Genomic DNA, 21,291 nt, shown 5'->3' with positions numbered 1-21,291 from the left:
TTTGTAACTGTAGTATAGGTTCTCCTCTGACCAGACAATGATGGAGTGAATGATGAGGAAAGTGTTTCTTTTTTTTTGGGGGGGTAACCTTGCCTTGGTGGGAAAAGGACGATGTGTTAGTTACACGAGCAGTTTACATATTTAAAGTAAAAGGACACAAGTGCAACTAATGTGACATTTATTGTAGCAACGTTTCGCTCTCCAGGAGCTTTATCAAGCCATTACAAACAGTACATGGACACAGAGGGTATATAAAGGCTCAGAGTGAGGTGAATACTAGTGAGGTACCATTTCGATGTTCACTAGTGGTAGTAGTAGTAGTAGTAGTGGTAGTGACAAAAGCAATTAATTCGTACATGAGTAAAAGGATATAAAAGCTATTACTTGGGTAACATAAAAATAGGTTGGACAAATATAAACTGGAATGAGGCAGGTTGTTTCAGTGTTCACTCTCTGTGCTTTGTGTAGTATAACAGGAGAGACTATGTGATGGCAGGGTTTACTGTTTTCAGGAGGATTCTTGCTAAGACTTCTTAAACAACGCCTGTGTACAACACCGAAATTCCACCAATCATCTTATGAAATTCAGAGACGCCCAATTAGTGATAAAAGAAACTAATTTCCGCACACGCAAGTGCCTTGAATCAGCACTGATCGCTGTTTCGAATACAATTAAACAAAACAACGGCAGCTTCACCATCTCCGAAGTCTTAGCAAGAATCCTCCTGAAAACAGTAAACCCTGCGATCACATAGTCTCTCCTGTTATACTACACAAAGCACAGAGAGTGAACACTGAAACAAGCTGCCTCATTCCAGTTTATATTTGTCCAACCTATTTTTATGTTACCCAAGTAATAGCTTTTATATCCTTTTACTCATGTACGAATTAATTGCTTTTGTCACTACCACTACTACTACTACTACTACCACTAGTGAACATCGAAATGGTACCTCACTAGTATTCACCTCACTCTGAGCCTTTATATACCCTCTGTGTCCATGTACTGTTTGTAATGGCTTGATAAAGCTCCTGGAGAGCGAAACGTTGCTACAATAAATGTCACATTAGTTGCACTTGTGTCCTTTTACTTTACATATTGTCGGTAATTCTACCAACTTTATTACAGTTTACATATTAATGCATCCACAAGAGAAGAGGAGCGACATCTCTTAGTCCTACTAGGCACCTGTTGTATGTGACACTGATGGTTCAGTGGTTTAGGGCGTCTTGAATTTTGACAGGCTACCAGGGTGGCGTTAATATGTATATTGAATTCCTTCATTACGTGTCGTCATTAGTGTTATACGGAGTTACCTTGGTTGGTTCTTCAGTCTTTAGGAGTAATTAGTGTTAGTAGATTGGTGTGGGCGGCATCCTGGGGGACATGATTAAAAGACCACAATGGAAATAAGACAGACAGTCCTTGATGACACACTGACTTTCTTGGGTTATCCAATCTTACTAACACACGGTTTATAATCCCAACAAAACCATATCTTAAGAACATAAGAAAGGAGGAACACTGCAGGAGGCCTGTTGGCCCATACTAGGCAGGTCCTTTACAATTCATCCCACTAACAAACATTTGACCAACCCAATTTTCAATGCTACCCAAAAAATAAGCTCTGATGTGCAAGTCCCACTCAAATCCAACCCCTCCCACTCATGTACTTATCCAACCTAAATTTGAAACTACCCAAAGTCCTAGCATCAATAACCCAACTAGGTAGACTGTTCCACTCATCAACTACCCTATTTCCAAACCAATACTTTCCTATGTCCTTTCTAAATCTAAACTTATCTAATTTAAATCCATTACTGCGGGTTCTCTCTTGGAGAGACATCCTCAAGACCTTGTTAATATCCCCTTTATTAATACCTATCTTCCACTTATACACTTCGATCAGGTCTGCCCTCATTCTTCGTCTAACAAGTGAATGTAACTTAAGAGTCTTCAATCTTTCTCCATAAGGAAGATTTCTATGTTATAGAAGCCGTTGTTCTGGTTGAAATTGTTGGTTATAGAGATAGACAGATAGATATCTTGTCTGATACTTGTCTGGTACTTGGGTAGGTGCTTGCCTGCCTGCCTGCCTACCTGCCTGCCTGCCTGCCTGCCTGCCTGCCTGCCTGCCTGTCTGCCTGCCTGCCTTCCTGCCTGCCTGCCTGTCTGCCTGCCTGCCTGCCTTCCTGCCTGCCTGTCTGTCTGCCTGCCTGCCTGCCTGCCTGCTTGTCTGCCTGTCTGCCTGCCTGCCTGCCTGCCTTCCTGCCTGCCTGCCTGCCTGCCTGCCTGCCTGCCTGCCTGCCTGCCTTCCTGCCTGCCTGCCTGCCTGCCTGCCTGCCTGCCTGCCTGCCTGCCTGTCTGCTGCCTACATCATCACCATAACAACAACAGCTGACCGATTCTCAGTTCTGTCAATTTAATATTGTTATTGCTAAGTTCTCTAAGATTAGTCAGTGCCAGTCTAAAACGTTCATCGTTGTTTTACCGCAGAACCAATGTGAAAAAATGAGAGGAAATAAGTGTTAAAAATTCTACACATTTCCATATCATTGTAAGTGAGTTGACCTGAGTAACTTTTGAGCTGGATTATCTTGTCCCTAATCTTAAATAACAAAAAAGGCACAATACCGTGACTGGAACGACACACAAATAACCCGCACATAAAAGAGAGAAGTTTACGACGACGTTTCGGTCCGACTTGTACCATTTACAAAGTCACATTAGCCAGAAGTGGAGCAGGACGGCTATATATAGGCAGGAAGAGGTGGTGGTAATAGTAGTACCACCATTCTTGTACTACTACTACTACTACTACTACTACTACTACTACCACCACCACCTCTTCCTGTCTATATATAGCCGTCCTGCTCCACTTCTGGTTAGTGTGACTTTGTAAATGGTCCAAGTCGGACCGAAACGTCGTCGTAAGCTTCTCTCTTTTATGTGTGGGTTATTTGTGTGTCCCTAATCTTACTTCTGTATACCTGAAAGAACACTTCTGCGTTACTCTTCGAATCCTGTGCGACTCTGGCCTCATAATTTTTTCTTGCTTTTCTTATTCCCTTTTATATTTCTCACTTTAATTAAATACATATATGAATTCTTAACCGCCCCTTTACTCTTTTAATTCACCTATATAAATGCCTCTCTTTTGACCAATGAGATGTTTAAGTCTATTGTTTATCCATTTCGGATCCTTTTTGCTTGATTTAATTTCTCCTTTTGGAACATACGTTGTCTGGGCAGCTAGAACTATGCTCTGAAAAAGCCATATTGGCAACCATCACCACCTACCTGACCCATAGTCAGGTCATTCCAGTTCAACCCACCCAGATAATTTCATAGTTGTATGAAATCGGCCAAGCAAAAGTCTAGGACAGAGACTTGACTGTAGTTATTAGGATAATTCCATAGTATATTAAAAGTAAGTGACTGGTGATCACTTTCCCCAAGCTCATCATTAACCTCAGGATTATTAATTAGTGATTCTTTGTTGGCAAGAACCAGGTCAAGCAGGTTATTCCTGTTAGGTAAGACACATATGCAACAGTTAGGTATCTTTATTTCGAAACGTTTCGCCTACACAGTAGGCTTCTTCAGTCGAGTACAGAAAAGTTGATAGAAGCAGAAGATACTTGAAGACGATGTAATCAGTCCATCACCCTTAAAGTTTTGAGGTGGTCAGTCCCTCAGTCTGGAGAAGAGCATTGTTCCGTTGTCTGAAACAATATGAAGTTGAAGTGACAGAATGGGGCTTTATATAGTGCCAGGAGGTGAGACGTAGGTTGCTTTGGGAGGGCAGGTCCCTCTCAAACCCAGTCGTTCTCACCAGTAGAGGTTGTCGAAGTTGATGGTCTGTACCAAGATACCCTTGTGTTGCAGTGTCTGACAGAATGAACATTAAAATGGTATAAAATACCGACAGATTGTTAGGTAAGACACATATGCAACAGTTAGGTATCTTTATTTCGAAACGTTTCGCCTACACAGTAGGCTTCTTCAGTCGAGTACAGAAAAGTTGATAGAAGCAGAAGATACTTGAAGACGATGTAATCAGTCCATCACCCTTAAAGTTTTGAGGTGGTCAGTCCCTCAGTCTGGAGAAGAGCATTGTTCCGTTGTCTGAAACAATATGAAGTTGAAGTGACAGAATGGGGCTTTATATAGTGCCAGGAGGTGAGACGTAGGTTGCTTTGGGAGGGCAGGTCCCTCTCAAACCCAGCCGTTCTCACCAGTAGAGGTTGTCGAAGTTGATGGTCTGTACCAAGATACCCTTGTGTTACAGTGTCTGACAGAATGAACATTAAAATGGTATAAAATACCGACAGATTGTTAGGTAAGACACATATGCAACAGTTAGGTATCTTTATTTCGAAACGTTTCGCCTACACAGTAGGCTTCTTCAGTCGAGTACAGAAAAGTTGATAGAAGCAGAAGGGACCTGCCCTCCCAAAGCAACCTACGTCTCACCTCCTGGCACTATATAAAGCCCCATCCTGTCACTTCAACTTCATATTGTTTCAGACAACGGAACAATGCTCTTCTCCAGACTGAGGGACTGACCACCTCAAAACTTTAAGGGTGATGGACTGATTACATCGTCTTCAAGTATCTTCTGCTTCTATCAACTTTTCTGTACTCGACTGAAGAAGCCTACTGTGTAGGCGAAACGTTTCGAAATAAAGATACCTAACTGTTGCATATGTGTCTTACCTAACAATCTGTCGGTATTTTATACCATTTTAATGTTCATTCAGGTTATTCCTACCTACAACGACTATATTATGCATTTACACCTCACAGTAATACCTAGTATGGCTGTATTCATTGACGTCAGGTTTTGACACACCTCCAGGGAATCTTCTGAGTCGTTCTGACACTCGGGATGAGGCCTGAGTGCCAGGAATTTCTCAACTGGAGTTGAAAGAGTAGCAGTACCCTTGTTATAGGGCTGCCCCCACCATAGTGTTGAAGGGCTCAGTTGAATGGATTTGAGAATAATACACAAGATGGTATTGAAAAATCCTCAAGTATCATGAGTTAGCCATTGCAACAGAGTTTGATCCAGAGATGATAACCATTCTGTCTTCCACGAGGTCCAGAGTTCCGAGACTAACACTTTGTAGAGTGAGGGCAAGTTGAGATGAAGTGAGCAGGTGAGTGCAGCTACGACCACGGACCCCTGCTACAACCCTGCCTGCAACTTCCATGCTTGACCACGGACCCTGCTACAACCCTGCCTGCAACTTCCATGCTTGACCACGGACCCTGCTACAACCCTGCCTGCAGCTTACATGCTGTACCACTGACGGGTCAAGACCCGTGCCAGGCCGTGTACTGGCCAACAGTAAACAACATCTCTGATACCTATCTACACTGTGTCCCTCTACTGTTTATAACGGCTTAACAAAGTTCCTGGAGAGCGAAACGTTGCCACAATAAAATGTCATATTAGTTGCACTTATATCCATTAACTGGCCGCCCTACATTTACCTATCCACTGGTGTGGTTCCCAGAAGTTCTTAAACCAACTCTTGTACACATCTGAAGAAGCCTGCTGCATATGTCTTACTCATCTAATTCAGCAATACTGATGAATTAGATGAGTAACGGGACAAAGCGGTAACAAGCGACCAACCTCACATACCAACACGGGAGTACAGTATAGAGGTACCCCTTTGACTCTTGATGACACCGTTGTGGTTATCAGACACCGCTGGGTAGGTTACCTCCTTCTAAGACATACACACGCACACACACACGCACACACACACGCACACACACACGCACACACATGCACACACACACATACACACACATACGTACACTCTCTACACACAACCCCACCACACGTAACAGGCCAAGTGTCTATGGACAAGTGTCTTTGACAACTAGTAACTACTACTGCTAAACACACAGAACAACAAGTGTTTATCGATAAGTGCCTATAACAACCGGTAACTAACTCATACTTTCATCCTCAATACACACTCATACCATCATCTGAACTTGCTCTTACACCCTCATTCATACATACACTCTGACCTTCAACGCGTGCACTTACACACACACACGATTCACACACAGCTTTAATAAAGGAACGACAAGGCTCCTGGAACAGGGAAAGAGTGGACCTAGTAGCCATCAGCGAAGAGGCGGGGCCAGGAGCTGTGAATTGATTCATACGCACACACATACACACTACGGTAAGTCCTTAATACGGTAATTAACGTAAACATGAGTGGAGACGAGGTCATCGTAACTCCCCAGTGCTAGCCAGATTCGTACACCGTTGGTCAGTGACCCATTCCTATCTCACTTCCATTACTATCTGTCTAACCCACTACGCCGCCTGCTTAATAATGGGATAAGTGTCGTCGATCAGAGGCCAGCAGATATCTAAGAGACCATGGGTGAGGTGATATGTATTAGTGGTAAGGTACTGTTTCCTGACCAATCTTACCATCATATAACTAAGACCAGTGTCAGGAAACACTTGTACTGTTTCCTGACCAATCTTACCATCATATAACTAAGACCAGTGTCAGGAAACACTTGTCCTGTTTCCTGACCAATCTTACCATCATATAACTAAGACCAGTGTCAGGAAACACTTGTCCTGTTTCCTGAACAATCTTACCATCATATAACTAAGACCAGTGTCAGGAAACACTTGTACTGTTTCCTGACCAATCTTACCATCATATAACTAAGACCAGTGTCAGGAAACACTTGTACTGTTTCCTGACCAATCTTACCATCATATAACTAAGACCAGTGTCAGGAAACACTTGTCCTGTTTCCTGAACAATCTTACCATCATATAACTAAGACCAGTGTCAGGAAACACTTGTACTGTTTCCTGACCAATCTTACCATCATATAACTAAGACCAGCGTCAGGAAACACTTGTACTGTTTCCTGACCAATCTTACCATCATATAACTAAGACCAGTGTCAGGAAACACTTGTACTGTTTCCTGACCAATCTTACCATCATATAACTAAGACCAGCGTCAGGAAACACTTGTACTGTTTCCTGACCAATCTTACCATCATATAACTAAGATCAGTGTCAGGAAACACTTGTCCTGTTTCCTGACCAATCTTACCATCATATAACTAAGACCAGCATCAGGAAACACTTGTACTGTTTCCTGACCAATCTTACCGTCATATAACTAAGACTAGTGTCAGGAAACACTTGTGTCCTGTTTCCTGACAAATCTTACCATCATATAACTAAGACCAGTGTCAGGAAACACTTGTACTGTTTCCTGACCAATCTCACCATCATATAACTAAGACCAGTGTCAAGAAACACTTGTGTCCTGTTTCCTGACCAATCTTACCATCATATAACTAAGACCAGCGTCAGGAAACACTTGTACTGTTTCCTGACCAATCTTACCATCATATAACTAAGACCAGTGTCAGGAAACACTTGTACTGTTTCCTGACCAATCTTACCATCATATAACTAAGACCAGTGTCAGGAAACACTTGTACTGTTTCCTGACCAATCTTACCATCATATAATTAAGACCAGTGTCAGGAAACACTTGTACTGTTTCCTGACCAATCTTACCATCATATAACTAAGACCAGCGTCAGGAAACACTTGTACTGTTTCCTGACCAATCTTACCATCATATAACTAAGACCAGCGTCAGGAAAAACTTATCCTGTTTCCTGACCAATCTTACCATCATATAACTAAGACCAGTGTCAGGAAGCACTTGTACTGTTTCCTGACCAATCTTACCATCATATAACTAAGACCAGTGTCAGGAAACACTTGTACTGTTTCCTGACCAATCTTACCATCATATAACTAAGACCAGTGTCAGGAAACACTTGTACTGTTTCCTGACCAATCTTACCATCATATAACTAAGACCAGTGTCAGGAAACACTTGTACTGTTTCCTGACCAATCTTACCATCATATAACTAAGACCAGCGTCAGGACACACTTGTACTGTTTCCTGACCAATCTTACCATCATATAACTAAGACCAGTGTCAGGAAACACTTGTGTCCTGTTTCCTGACCAATCTTACTATCATATAACTAAGACCAGTGTCAGGAAACACTTGTCCTGTTTCCTGACCAATCTTACCATCATATAATTAAGACCAGCGCCAGGAAACACTTGTACTGTTTCCTGACCAATCTTACCTACCTACCTACTTACCTACCTACCTACCATTTCGAGCAACTCTTCAAGCAAGCTGAGGGAGTCAAGGCTTGAGATACAGCGATTGACTAAGAAAAACAAGACGATTCGTAGTAATCCTTCTGTTTTGAAGCCTCAGGTTCAGAAACGAAGCTGAGAAAAAAAAAACCATACCACAGGTGGAGTTAGAACCCGTGGTGATGTGTACTTAGCTCAGTGGTGACGTGTACTTAGCTCAGTGGTGACGTGTACTTAGCTCAGTGGTGACGTGTACTTAGCACAGTGGTGACGTGTACTTAGTTCAGTGGTGACGTATACTTAGCTCTGTGAAGACCTGTTTGTGTGCTCTCTGTGAATCTGAACCAGGATGCCCTTTCATGAGCAGCTTTACCAGCAGCTGAGAGAAGAGCTCAGAGTTGCTAAGATGGAGATACGGCGATTAACGGAGGAGAACAAGAGGATTCGTAGTAATCCTCCTGTTGTGAGTCCCCAGGTTAAGAGGGGAGCTTGGTCAGTGGCTGGGCAACATGGAACCAAGCTGAAGATCAAGAAAAAGGTTGGAGAGGCAGAAACAACGAGAAACCAGAAGACTACCGTGGAAACTTCCAACCCATTCTCGGTGCTACCTGACGAATGTGAGTGTTCTACTGGGAATGCCACAACGAGCACCAAAGAAGCATTGGCAGACGTGAGTAAGACATCCCTAGAAACCCCAACGAAGACCATCGAGAACGTCTTGACGAATTCTACAAGTGGTGTAATGCTACCTGGCGAATGTGAGTCGACTACTCTGAGCATCACGACGGACGACGCCAAGGAAGGTAAAAACATTGTTGTTGTTGGGGATAGCCAGATTAGGTACATGGATAGGGCATTCTGCTTGAAGGATAGGAGTAGGAGGCAGAGAGTGTGTTTTCCTGGGGCTGGGATGAAGGATATTGTTAGCCGTCTGGATGACATCATGAGAGGTAATGGGAGCAATCCTATTATCTGTCTCAGTGCCGGAGGCAACGATGTTGGCAGACGTAGGAGTGAGGACCTGATTAGCAGGTATAGGTCAGCAATAGAGATAATTAGGAGGAAGGGTGGGAAACCTGTCATATGTGGCATTTTGCCAAGGAGAGGAGTTGGAAATGAATGGTTGTCCAGAGCAATTGGTGTCAATTGCTGGCTGGACAAATACTGTAAGGAAAATGCGGTAACATTCATTGACAACTGGGACCTCTTCTATGGCGGAAATGACATGTATGCCAGAGATGGGGTTCACTTACCTAGGTGTGGGGTGGGAGCACTGGCCAACGCAGTGGAGGGAGCTGTTAGGTCTTTAAACTAGGAATAGTTAGTGGTATGGGTTTTGGCGGGAAAACTGTGAAGTCGCAGGGTAGTAATATGAGTACTAGGAGAACTAGTAATAGGCAAAATGAGGTGGATATTGGAAAGCCAGTGGCACTAATTGACAAGGACAGTAATAGGTTTAGTAGAATAACAGAAAGGAGCAGAAAAGGTAAAGAGAGAGGAGGGTCTTTAAATATTTATTACACAAATAGTCGCAGTGCTAGGAATAAGATGGACGAGTTGAGACTAGTTGCTAGTGCAGGTAACATAGATGTATTTGCCATTACTGAGACGTGGTTTAATTAAAAAAGTCGGGACATGCCTGCAGAATGTCACATTCAGGGTTTTAAATTGTTCCAAGTAGATAGAAGTATCGGGAAGGGGGGTGGGGTGGCATTGTATTTCCGAGATCGCTTGAACTGTTGCATAAAAACGGGTATTAAGTCTGAAGTAACACATACAGAGTCTGTTTGGATAGAATTTTCAGAGGGGCATGAAAAACTGATTTTAGGAGTGATATACCGTCCCCCAAACTTAGATAGGGACCAAGGGAAACTACTATGGGAGGAAATTGTTAGGGTCACAAGGCACGATAATGTAGTAATTCTAGGAGACTTTAACTTTAGTCATATTGATTGGAATTTCTTGACTGGGAATTTAGAATCATACGACTTCTTAGAAGTAGTTCAGGATTGTTTTTTGAAGCAGTTTGTGACAGAACCTACAAGGGGTAATAACCTGCTTGACTTAGTTCTGGCAAACAATGAATCCCTTGTTAATAATTTAGAAGTTTCAGAGGAACTGGGTGCTAGCGACCACAAATCAATTACATTTAGAATTGAATGGAAGTATGATAGTAGGGATAACTCAGTAACAGTCCCAGATTTTCGCTTAGCAGATTACGATGGGCTTAGAGAACACTTATCATCTGTTCACTGGGGTAACGAAGAGAGCTATCAATATGACAGTTTTCTGAACACAGTACATGCTGCTCAAAGAACGTTTATCCCTTATAAGGAAATTAGATCAAATAGAAATGACCCAAAATGGATGAATAATAGGCTGAAATACCTACTAGGGCATAAGAAAGGAATTTATAGGCGTATCAAAAGAGGCGAGGGTCATCTTATGAATCAGTATATTGACATTAAGAGGGACATTAAAAAGGGGATAAGAAAAGCTAAAAGGGACTATGAAATTAAAGTTGCTAGGGATTCTAAAACTAACCCAAAAAGTTTTTTCCAGGTATATAGAACAAAAGTCAGAGATAAGATAGGTCCCCTTAAAAATAACTATGGGCATCTTACTGACAAAGAGAATGAAATGTGCTCGATTTTAAATAATTATTTTCTCTCGGTTTTTACACAGGAAGACACTAATAATATTCCGGTAATTAATTTTTATAGTGGATCAGAAGAAGATAAATTATGTAACATCACAGTCACTAGTGAAATGGTTGTGAAGCAGATAGACCGACTGAAGCAAAATAAGTCACCGGGTCCTGATGAGGTTTTTTCAAGGGTTCTAAAGGAATGCAAAATGGAAGTCTGTGAACCATTAACTAATATTTTTAATTTATCTCTTCAAGCAGGTGTAGTGTCTGATATGTGGAAGATGGCTAATGTAATTCCTATTTTTAAAACAGGGGACAAGTCGTTACCGTCAAATTACCGCCCAATAAGCCTGACCTCAATTGTAGGCAAATTACTAGAGTCAATTATAGCTGAGATTATAAGAAGCCATCTCGATAAGCATAGCTTGATTAATGATACTCAGCATGGATTCACAAGAGGCCGGTCTTGTCTAACTAATTTATTACCTTTCTTCAGTAAAGCTTTTGAGGCTGTTGACCACGATAAAGAATTTGATATTATTTACTTAGATTTTAGTAAGGCATTTGATAGAGTTTCGCACCAAAGACTGTTGAAGAAAGTAGCAGCTCATGGCATTGGGGGAAGGGTGCTCTCGTGGATCGAATCATGGCTCACAGACAGGAAGCAGAGTGTCCATAAATGGGGTTAAATCCGAGTGGGGATCAGTAACAAGTGGCGTTCCACAGGGATCAGTCTTGGGCCAGTTGTTGTTTATAATATATATCAATGATCTTGATGAAGGAATTACTAGTGATATGAGCAAATTCGCCGATGACACGAAGATAGGTACGATAATTGATTCAAACGTAGATGTTAGGGAACTTCAGGAGGATTTAGACAAACTCTACTCTTGGTCAGAAAAGTGGCAGATGCAGTTCAATGTAGATAAATGCAAGGTTCTGAAGCTCGGGAGTGTCCATAACCCTAGCACTTATAAGTTAAATAATGTAGAACTTAGCCATACAGATTGCGAAAAGGACTTGGGGGTTATGGTAAGCAGCAACCTTAAACCAAGACAGCAATGCCTAAGCGTACGTAATAAGGCAAATAGATTGCTGGGATTTATATCAAGAAGTGTAAGCAACAGAAGTCCAGAGGTCATACTGCAGCTTTATACATCATTAGTAAGGCCTCACCTAGATTACGCAGCTCAGTTCTGGTCTCCATATTACAGAATGGACATAAATTCGTTAGAAAACATTCAGCGTAGGATGACTAAATTAATACATAGCATTAGAAATCTTCCTTATGAAGAAAGATTGAAGACTCTTAAGTTACATTCACTTGTTAGACGAAGAATGAGGGGAGACCTGATCGAAGTGTATAAGTGGAAGATAGGTATTAATAAAGGGGATATTAACAAGGTCTTGAGGATATCTCTCCAAGAGAGAACCCGCAGTAATGGATTTAAATTAGATAAGTTTAGATTTAGAAAGGACATAGGAAAGTATTGGTTTGGAAATAGGGTAGTTGATGAGTGGAACAGTCTACTACTAGTGAGAACGGCTGGGTTTGAGAAGGACCTGCCCTCCCAAAGCAACCTACGTCTCACCTCCTGGCACTATATAAAGGCCCCATTCTGTCACTTCAACTTCATATTGTTTCAGACAACGGAACAATGCTCTTCTCCAGACTGAGGGACTGACCACCTCAAAACTTTAAGGGTGATGGACTGATTACATCGTCTTCAAGTATCTTCTGCTTCTATCAACCTCTCTGTACTCGACTGAAGAAGCCTACTGTGTAGGCGAAACGTTTCGAAATAAAGATACCTAACTGTTGCATATGTGTCTTACCTAACAATCTGTCGGTATTTCATACCATTTTAATGTTCATTCTGTCAGACACTGCAACACAAGGGTATCTTGGTACAGACCACTTCGACAACCTCTACTAGTGAGAACGGCTGGGTTTGAGAAGGACCTGCCCTCCCAAAGCAACCTACGTCTCACCTCCTGGCACTATATAAAGGCCCCATTCTGTCACTTCAACTCGTCGTAAAAAAAAAAACACATCATCGTAAGACACAGTCGCTTCTCACCTCAAGAAGTGTTCCTTCGATCCCCGTCGGGGAGGGGAACCTATAGTCATCGTACCAGCGCCTGCCTTACTCCTTCATGATGCTTGCAAACCGTGTAAGGATCAAACCCAACAGTGGAGTAATAAATGACTCTACTAAACTTGCCCTTGCTGCCGTTGTAAAGACTTGCCTACAGGTTAAATTTACAGCCATCAACTCGACGAAAGACTCATTCATCGTCGTCTGTACCGACGATTATGAAGCCACAAAGCTGATCGCCGACACTTCTATGAAAACCCTCAGAGACCGACAGTTCACCATCTCCCCTTCACCTTTTTTGCTGGCGAAACGTTCCGTTTTCGTCAAACGGCTGGACAAACTCGTCACTTCTTTATCGACTGAGGATCTCAAGACCTCTATCGAGGAACAAAATACCTGGGCGTCGATTGAACATATCACCAAAATCCCCAACGCCTCTACAATGATCAAGGTAACCTTCTCCAACATCGAGATGGCTACTAGAGCACTGTCTGACGGCCTAGCTATCTCCTACTATCATATCCATCCAAGTCACATAGAACCCGAACGTTTCGCCCACATCTCGCCATGCTGGACCTGCTACTCCTATCACCACTCAACGCCTGACTGTCCTCTGAAAGGGAAAAAGTACTGCACAAACTGCGGTAAAGACGGCCATGACTTCAAGGAATGTTCTACTACCACTACCTCTCCTACCTGCCTCAACTGCAGGGGTACTCACCACACCCTTGCAGCAAAATGCCCTCTACGTAAAGAAGTCCTGTCTAAGAAAATCATTGAAGAAACCAAGAAGAACAACCCTAAATCGCCAACATACGCCGCCATTGCAAAAATTCAATCAGATACCATCGAACTCCTTCAAGCTACACAACAATCGTCTCCACCCAGCCAGTCCCTCTCTGCTCTTCCTGACGCTGCTCCATCCAAGGTGCTATACTGTATGATGTATGCACACCTTACTAATGCTGCAAACCCTGGCTCATTCAACACGACAATCAATGAACTGTTTCGCCTAAACAACATGCCAAACTTCAACTTTCCAGACTCGCCACCATCACAAGACCTCCTCAAGCTAATTCCAGACATTGTTAACTTCACCTCAACCCCTGGTCCTACTCGTATCTCTGACCAAGACTCTACTCCAGAACCAACACCACCGTCTACTGCCACCTCTCACCACCCATCACCAGCCCAACAAATCACAACCGACCAACACTCCCTGCCTCCTCTCAACACAGTCACAGAAGACGAAATAGTACCAGAACATTATGAACAACCCTCGGACAACGACGAAGTAGTAGTCGAAGAAGAAACCACAGGCAACAGTTACCTAAGCCAAGCCTTTAATGGGTCTCTAACCTTCTACACCACCCCCAACCTCCCAACCGAAATGAGTGCAGCTGATATGCTCTACTTAATGAAAGAGGGAGCTGTTAAGTACACCTGCACCAAACCTCACCAAATTCCTTTTTAAAACGCACTATCTTACCTTGTGACGAATCTGAACTGCTCCAACCTCAGAATGCAACTATTCCACATGTCCAAGAGAGACTTCAAAAGACTCAAGAGTGGCTCCATCACCAGCGAAGTGTAGCCAAACACGCAACACCCTTCCCAACACCTGACGTCCAAACCAGCTCTTCACCTCAGCCTGAAGCATATCAGTCAGCGAGCACTGTCTGCAGTCTGCTCTCTCCTCTATGTCCTCAACATGCCCTCTCTACACTGCCTCGCAGTGCCACGCAGCTGGGTTTAGCCCTGGCTCTTTCATCTACAACTCAAGACCTTCCTCTCACGACTGTTCATCGTCTGTCCACCGGAGTCCCAACAGAAGAGCCTGCTATGTGTGTTCTCAATGTCTGTCCCACGATCGACTTAGCTGCTGGGTTAAGCCCTGGCTCTATTTCTACAACTAAGAACACTCCTCTCCAGCACTAGTCTTCGTCTGTCCCGTCTTCCCCGCTCATCCCATTTGGGATCTTACCTGAACTTTCGTTCGTTCGTTCGTTCACTTCAACTTCATATTGTTTCAGACAACGGAACAATGCTCTTCTCCAGACTGAGGGACTGACCACCTCAAAACTTTAAGGGTGATGGACTGATTACATCGTCTTCAAGTATCTTCTGCTTCTATCAACCTCTCTGTACTCGACTGAAGAAGCCTACTGTGTAGGCGAAACGTTTCGAAATAAAGATACCTAACTGTTGCATATGTGAACATCAAAATGGTATACAATACCGACAGGTTGTTAGGTAAGACACATATGCAACAGTTAGACAACTTTATTCCGAAACGTTTCGCCTACACAGTAGGCTTCTTCAGTCGAATACAGAAAGTAGGCAGGAACAGTAGAGATGTGAAGACGATGTAATCAGTCCATCACCCTTAAAGTCGTAGAATTTGAGGTTGTCAGTCCCTCGGCCTGGAGAAGTTCAGTTCCATAGTCAGGAACTATCTGAAGATTAAGCGACAGTGCGGAGACTTAAATACTGTCGGAAGGAGAGGTGCAGGGTAGTAGTAGTAGTAGTAGTAGTAGTAGTAGTAGTAGTAGTAGTAGTAGTAGTAGTGAGAGGCAACTGAGAGGTCATGTCCATCTCAGATCCAACCCTTCTCACTTGAAAAGCTTGTCCAAGGTGTTTTCTGTACCAAGATGCCACGTGTTGCAGTGTCTGACAAGATGAACATCAAAATGGTATACAATACCGACAGGTTGTTAGGTAAGACACATATGCAACAGTTAGACAACTTTATTCCGAAACGTTTCGCCTACACAGTAGGCTTCTTCAGTCGAATACAGAAAGTAGGCAGGAACAGTAGAGATGTGAAGACGATGTAATCAGTCCATCACCCTTAAAGTCGTAGAATTTGAGGTTGTCAGTCCCTCGGCCTGGAGAAGTTCAGTTCCATAGTCAGGAACTATCTGAAGATTAAGCGACAGTGCGGAGACTTAAATACTGTCGGAAGGAGAGGTGCAGGGTAGTAGTAGTAGTAGTAGTAGTAGTAGTAGTAGTAGTAGTAGTAGTAGTAGTAGTGAGAGGCAACTGAGAGGTCATGTCCATCTCAGATCCAACCCTTCTCAAGCTTTTCAAGTGAGAAGGGTTGGATCTGAGATGGACATGACCTCTCAGTTGCCTCTCACTACTACTACTACTACTACTACTACTACTACTACTACTACTACTACTACCCTGCACCTCTCCTTCCGACAGTATTTAAGTCTCCGCACTGTCGCTTAATCTTCAGATAGTTCCTGACTATGGAACTGAACTTCTCCAGGCCGAGGGACTGACAACCTCAAATTCTACGACTTTAAGGGTGTGTTAGGTAAGACACATATGCAACAGTTAGGTATCTTTATTTTGAAACGTTTCGCCTACACAGTAGGCTTCTTCAGTCGAGTACAGAAAAGTTGATAGAAGCAGAAGATACTTGAAGACGATGTAATCAGTCCATCACCCTTAAAGTTTTGAGGTGGTCAGTCCCTCAGTCTGGAGAAGAGCATTGTTCCGTTGTCTGAAACAATATGAAGTTGAAGTGACAGAATCGGGCCTTATATAGTGCCAGGAGGTGAGACGTAGGTTGATTTGGGAGGGCAGGTCCTTCTCAAACCCAGCCGTTCTCACTAGTAGAGGTTGTCGAAGTAGATGGTCTGTACCAAGATACCCTTAAGGGTGATGGACTGATTACATCGTCTTCACATCTCTACTGTTCCTGCCTACTTTCTGTATTCGACTGAAGAAGCCTACTGTGTAGGCGAAATGTTGCATATGTGTCTTACCTAACAATCTGTCGGTATTTCATACCATTTTAATGTTCAAAGTATAGCATTATACTACATTTTTGGGTGTTTTACCATAGTATCGGTATTTTATATCACTTGCCTTCATTGTCCTTGTACTGATAAAGCCACTGGTGGGCAAAACGTCTGCATGATAAAGATACCCAACTGTTGCACATGTGTCTAATTCTTCAACTTATTCATGTGATGAAAATTAGACACATGTGCAACATCTGGGTATCTATGTTGTAGACGTTTCACCCTCCAGTGGCTTTATTGCCACAGATTCTAGGACATGACTTGATATTTGTCTAATGCCTGGTATTATCACCAGTATTCGGCTGTTCAGGGCGAAACGTGTCGAAAATAAAAATACGTAAGCAGTTATCGTATTCGGCTGTTCAGGGCGAAACGTGTCGAAAATAAAAATACGTAAGCAGTTATCGTATTCGGCTGTTCAGGGCGAAATGTGTCGAAAATAAAAATACGTAAGCAGTTATCGTATTCGGCTGTTCAGGGCGAAACGTGTCGAAAATAAAAATACGTAAGCAGTTATCGTGTTCGGCTGTTCAGGGCGAAACGTGTCGAAAATAAAAATACGTAAGCAGTTATCGTGTTCGGCTGTTCAGGGCGAAACGTGTCAAAAATAAAAATACGTAAGCAGTTATCGTGTTCGGCTGTTCAGGGCGAAACGTGTAGAAAATAAAAATACGTAAGCAGTTATCGTATTCGGCTGTTCAGGGCGAAACGTGTCGAAAATAAAAATACGTAAGCAGTTATCGTGTTAGGCTGTTCAGGGCGAAACGTGTCGAAAATAAAAATACGTAAGCAGTTATCGTGTTCGGCTGTTCAGGGCGAAACGTGTCAAAAATAAAAATACGTAAGCAGTTATCGTGTTCGGGTGTTCAGGGCGAAACGTGTCGAAAATAAAAATACGTAAGCAGTTATCGTATTCGGCTGTTCAGGGCGAAACGTGTCGAAAATAAAAATACGTAAGCAGTTATCGTGTTCGGCTGTTCAGGGCGAAACGTGTCAAAAATAAAAATACGTAAGCAGTTATCGTGTTCGGCTGTTCAGGGCGAAACGTGTCGAAAATAAAAATACGTAAGCAGTTATCGTATTCGGCTGTTCAGGGCGAAACGTGTCGAAAATAAAAATACGTAAGCAGTTATCGTGTTCGGCTGTTCAGGGCGAAACGTGTCAAAAATAAAAATACGTAAGCAGTTATCGTGTTCGGCTGTTCAGGGCGAAACGTGTCGAAAATAAAAATACGTAAGCAGTTATCGTATTCGGCTGTTCAGGGCGAAACGTGTCGAAAATAAAAATACGTAAGCAGTTATCGTGTTCGGCTGTTCAGGGCGAAACGTGTCAAAAATAAAAATACGTAAGCAGTTATCGTGTTCGGCTGTTCAGGGCGAAACGTGTCGAAAATAAAAATACGTAAGCAGTTATCGTATTCGGCTGTTCAGGGCGAAACGTGTCGAAAATAAAAATACGTAAGCAGTTATCGTGTTCGGCTGTTCAGGGCGAAACGTGTCAAAAATAAAAATACGTAAGCAGTTATCGTGTTCGGCTGTTCAGGGCGAAACGTGTCGAAAATAAAAATACGTAAGCAGTTATCGTATTCGGCTGTTCAGGGCGAAACGTGTCGAAAATAAAAATACGTAAGCAGTTATCGTGTTCGGCTGTTCAGGGCGAAACGTGTCAAAAATAAAAATACGTAAGCAGTTATCGTGTTCGGCTGTTCAGGGCGAAACGTGTCGAAAATAAAAATACGTAAGCAGTTATCGTATTCGGCTGTTCAGGGCGAAACGTGTCGAAAATAAAAATACGTAAGCAGTTATCGTATTCGGCTGTTCAGGGCGAAACGTGTCGAAAATAAAAATACGTAAGCAGTTATCGTGTTCGGCTGTTCAGGGCGAAACGTGTCAAAAATAAAAATACGTAAGCAGTTATCGTGTTCGGCTGTTCAGGGCGAAACGTGTCGAAAATAAAAATACGTAAGCAGTTATCGTATTCGGCTGTTCAGGGCGAAACGTGTCAAAAATAAAAATACGTAAGCAGTTATCGTATTCGGCTGTTCAGGGCGAAACGTGTCGAAAATAAAAATACGTAAGCATTTATCGTGTTTGGCTGTTCAGGGCGAAACGTGTCGAAAATAAAAATACATAGGCAGTTATCGTGTTCGGCTGTTCAGGGCGAAACGTGTCAAAAATAAAAATACGTAAGCAGTTATCGTGTTTGGCTGTTCAGGGCGAAACGTGTCGAAAATAAAAATATGTAAGCAGTTATCGTATTCGGCTGTTCAGGGCGAAACGTGTCGAAAATAAAAATACGTAAGCAGTTATCGTATTCGGCTGTTCAGGGCGAAACGTGTCGAAAATAAAAATACGTTAGCAGTTATCGTTATCGTTCAGGGCACACGAAACTCCCAGAGGTCAAGGTTGAGAAAGGTCACGGGATAAGGTCAAGGTGGAGTCATGGGAGAGGGTGAGAGGTCAGGTAACAAGAGAGGGTAAACACGTCAGATGAGGCCATTGGTGGGTTCCAATACCGATATAATCGATAAATGAGACACTTGTGGGAATCTTTACCGTGAAAACGTTTCGCCACACAGTGGTTTCTTCAGTCCATACAAAGGAGAATGGTGAAGAACTGGAGGAGTTTGAGGTAATCAGTCCCACAGCCTTGAGTCGATGTGTTCAGATGAGATATTGATATTTTTCTGTCAACATGATGTGTGAACATCAAAATGGTATACAATACCGACAGGTTGTTAGGTAAGACACATATGCAACAGTTAGACAACTTTATTCCGAAACGTTTCGCCTACACAGTAGGCTTCTTCAGTCGAATACAGAAAGTGGGCAGGAACAGTAGAGATGTGAAGACGATGTAATCAGTCCATCATCCTTAAAGTCGTAGTATTTAAGGTGGTCAGTCCCTCAGCCTGGAGAAGAGTTCAGCACCATGGTCTGGAACAAGGTGGTCAGTCCCTCAGCCTGGAGAAGAGTTCAGCACCATGGTCTGGAACAAGGTGGTCAGTCCCTCAGCCTGGAGAAGAGTTCAGCTCCATGGTCTGGAACAAGGTGGTCAGTCCCTCAGCCTGGAGAAGAGTTCAGCACCATGGTCTGGAACAAGGTGGTCAGTCCCTCAGCCTGGAGAAGAGTTCAGCACCATGGTCTGGAACAAGGTGGTCAGTCCCTCAGTCTGGAGAAGAGTCCAGCACCATGGTCTGGAACAAGGTGGTCAGTCCCTCAGCCTGGAGAAGTGTTCAGCACCATGGTCTGGAACAAGGTGGTCAGTCCCTCAGCCTGGAGAAGAGTCCAGTACCATGGTCTGGAACAAGGTGGTCAGTCCCTCAGCCTGGAGAAGAGTTCAGCACCATGGTCTGGAACAAGGTGGTCAGTCCCTCAGCCTGGAGAAGAGTTCAGCACCATGGTCTGGAACAAGGTGGTCAGTCCCTCAGCCTGGAGAAGAGTTCACCACCATGGTCTGGAACAAGGTGGTCAGTCCCTCAGCCTGGAGAAGAGTTCAGCACCATGGTCTGGAACAAGGTGGTCAGTCCCTCAGCCTGGAGAAGAGTTCAGCACCATGGTCTGGAACAAGGTGGTCAGTCCCTCAGCCTGGAGAAGAGTTCAGCACCATGGTCTGGAACAAGGTGGTCAGTCCCTCAGCCTGGAGAAGAGTTGAGTTCCATGGTCTGGAATAATATCGTTCCAGCTCCTCTGTGTTTGACTGAAGAAGTCTACTGTGTGGGCGAAACGTTTCAACAATAAAGATACCCAACTGTTGCACATGTGTCTTAATCATAGTAGTGAAGCAAAACGTCTCAACAAGGCACGTCCAGTCAAGGATATATGTCAATAAAAAATATAACCAATCGCTGTTGACAAATCCTGCGTTCTGCAACGCAAGGAGTGACTAGAAGAGCAATCATAGACTGACTGATCAGCATCTGTGCCGAGATGAACACACGGAGTTTCGCTCTCCAGGAACATTGTCAAGCCGTGGCGGTTTGATAAAGTTCCTGGAGAGCGAAACGTTGCCACAATAAAATGTCACATTAGTTGCACTTGTGTCCTGTTACCTAACAGTCAAACGGCTCGTAGTCCACAACCAAAAAACAGGGTTCAATCCTGGGAGGGGTGAAGCTGAACCTATGGAATGTTCTCTTACACCTGTTGCTCCTGTTCACCAAACAGTAAATAGGTACCTGGGTTTTTGCTGACTGTTCTTGATAGCATCCTGGGTAAGGTGAGGCGCGTGGTTATAACTCATTATACCTGGTAGAAGTGTTCACCTAGCAGTAAGTAGGTACCTGGGTGTTAGGTGACTGCTGTGGGTGGCATCTTGGGATGCTGGCATACCTTAATAAGCACATTCCAATATCAGCAGTGAAGAACGTTGAAATCTGGACGCTGTCTGATATTTTTTTGCATCTCGTTGCCAGACGTAGGCGGCCGATTTTTTAAATCTGATTACATGTGGTTAAATATGCGTTTTTATTGATTAATCTAAACTAACCTAACTTCACCTAATTTAACCTAACCTAACCTA

At 43.2% G+C, this 21,291-nt stretch overlaps 1 protein-coding gene across 2 annotated transcripts in view; it reads right to left on the bottom strand.

Moving 5' to 3' along the window:
• LOC128698308 (uncharacterized) overlaps positions 1-21,291 on the bottom strand; it is a 152,443-nt gene that overhangs the window by 119,011 nt on the left and 12,141 nt on the right. The gene's annotated exons all lie outside the window — the stretch shown is intronic.

Source organism: Cherax quadricarinatus, chromosome 92 (genome assembly GCF_038502225.1).
Source record: "Cherax quadricarinatus isolate ZL_2023a chromosome 92, ASM3850222v1, whole genome shotgun sequence".
Classification (NCBI taxonomy): Eukaryota; Metazoa; Arthropoda; class Malacostraca; order Decapoda; family Parastacidae; genus Cherax; species Cherax quadricarinatus.
This window is presented reverse-complemented; position numbering and strand designations above follow the sequence as displayed.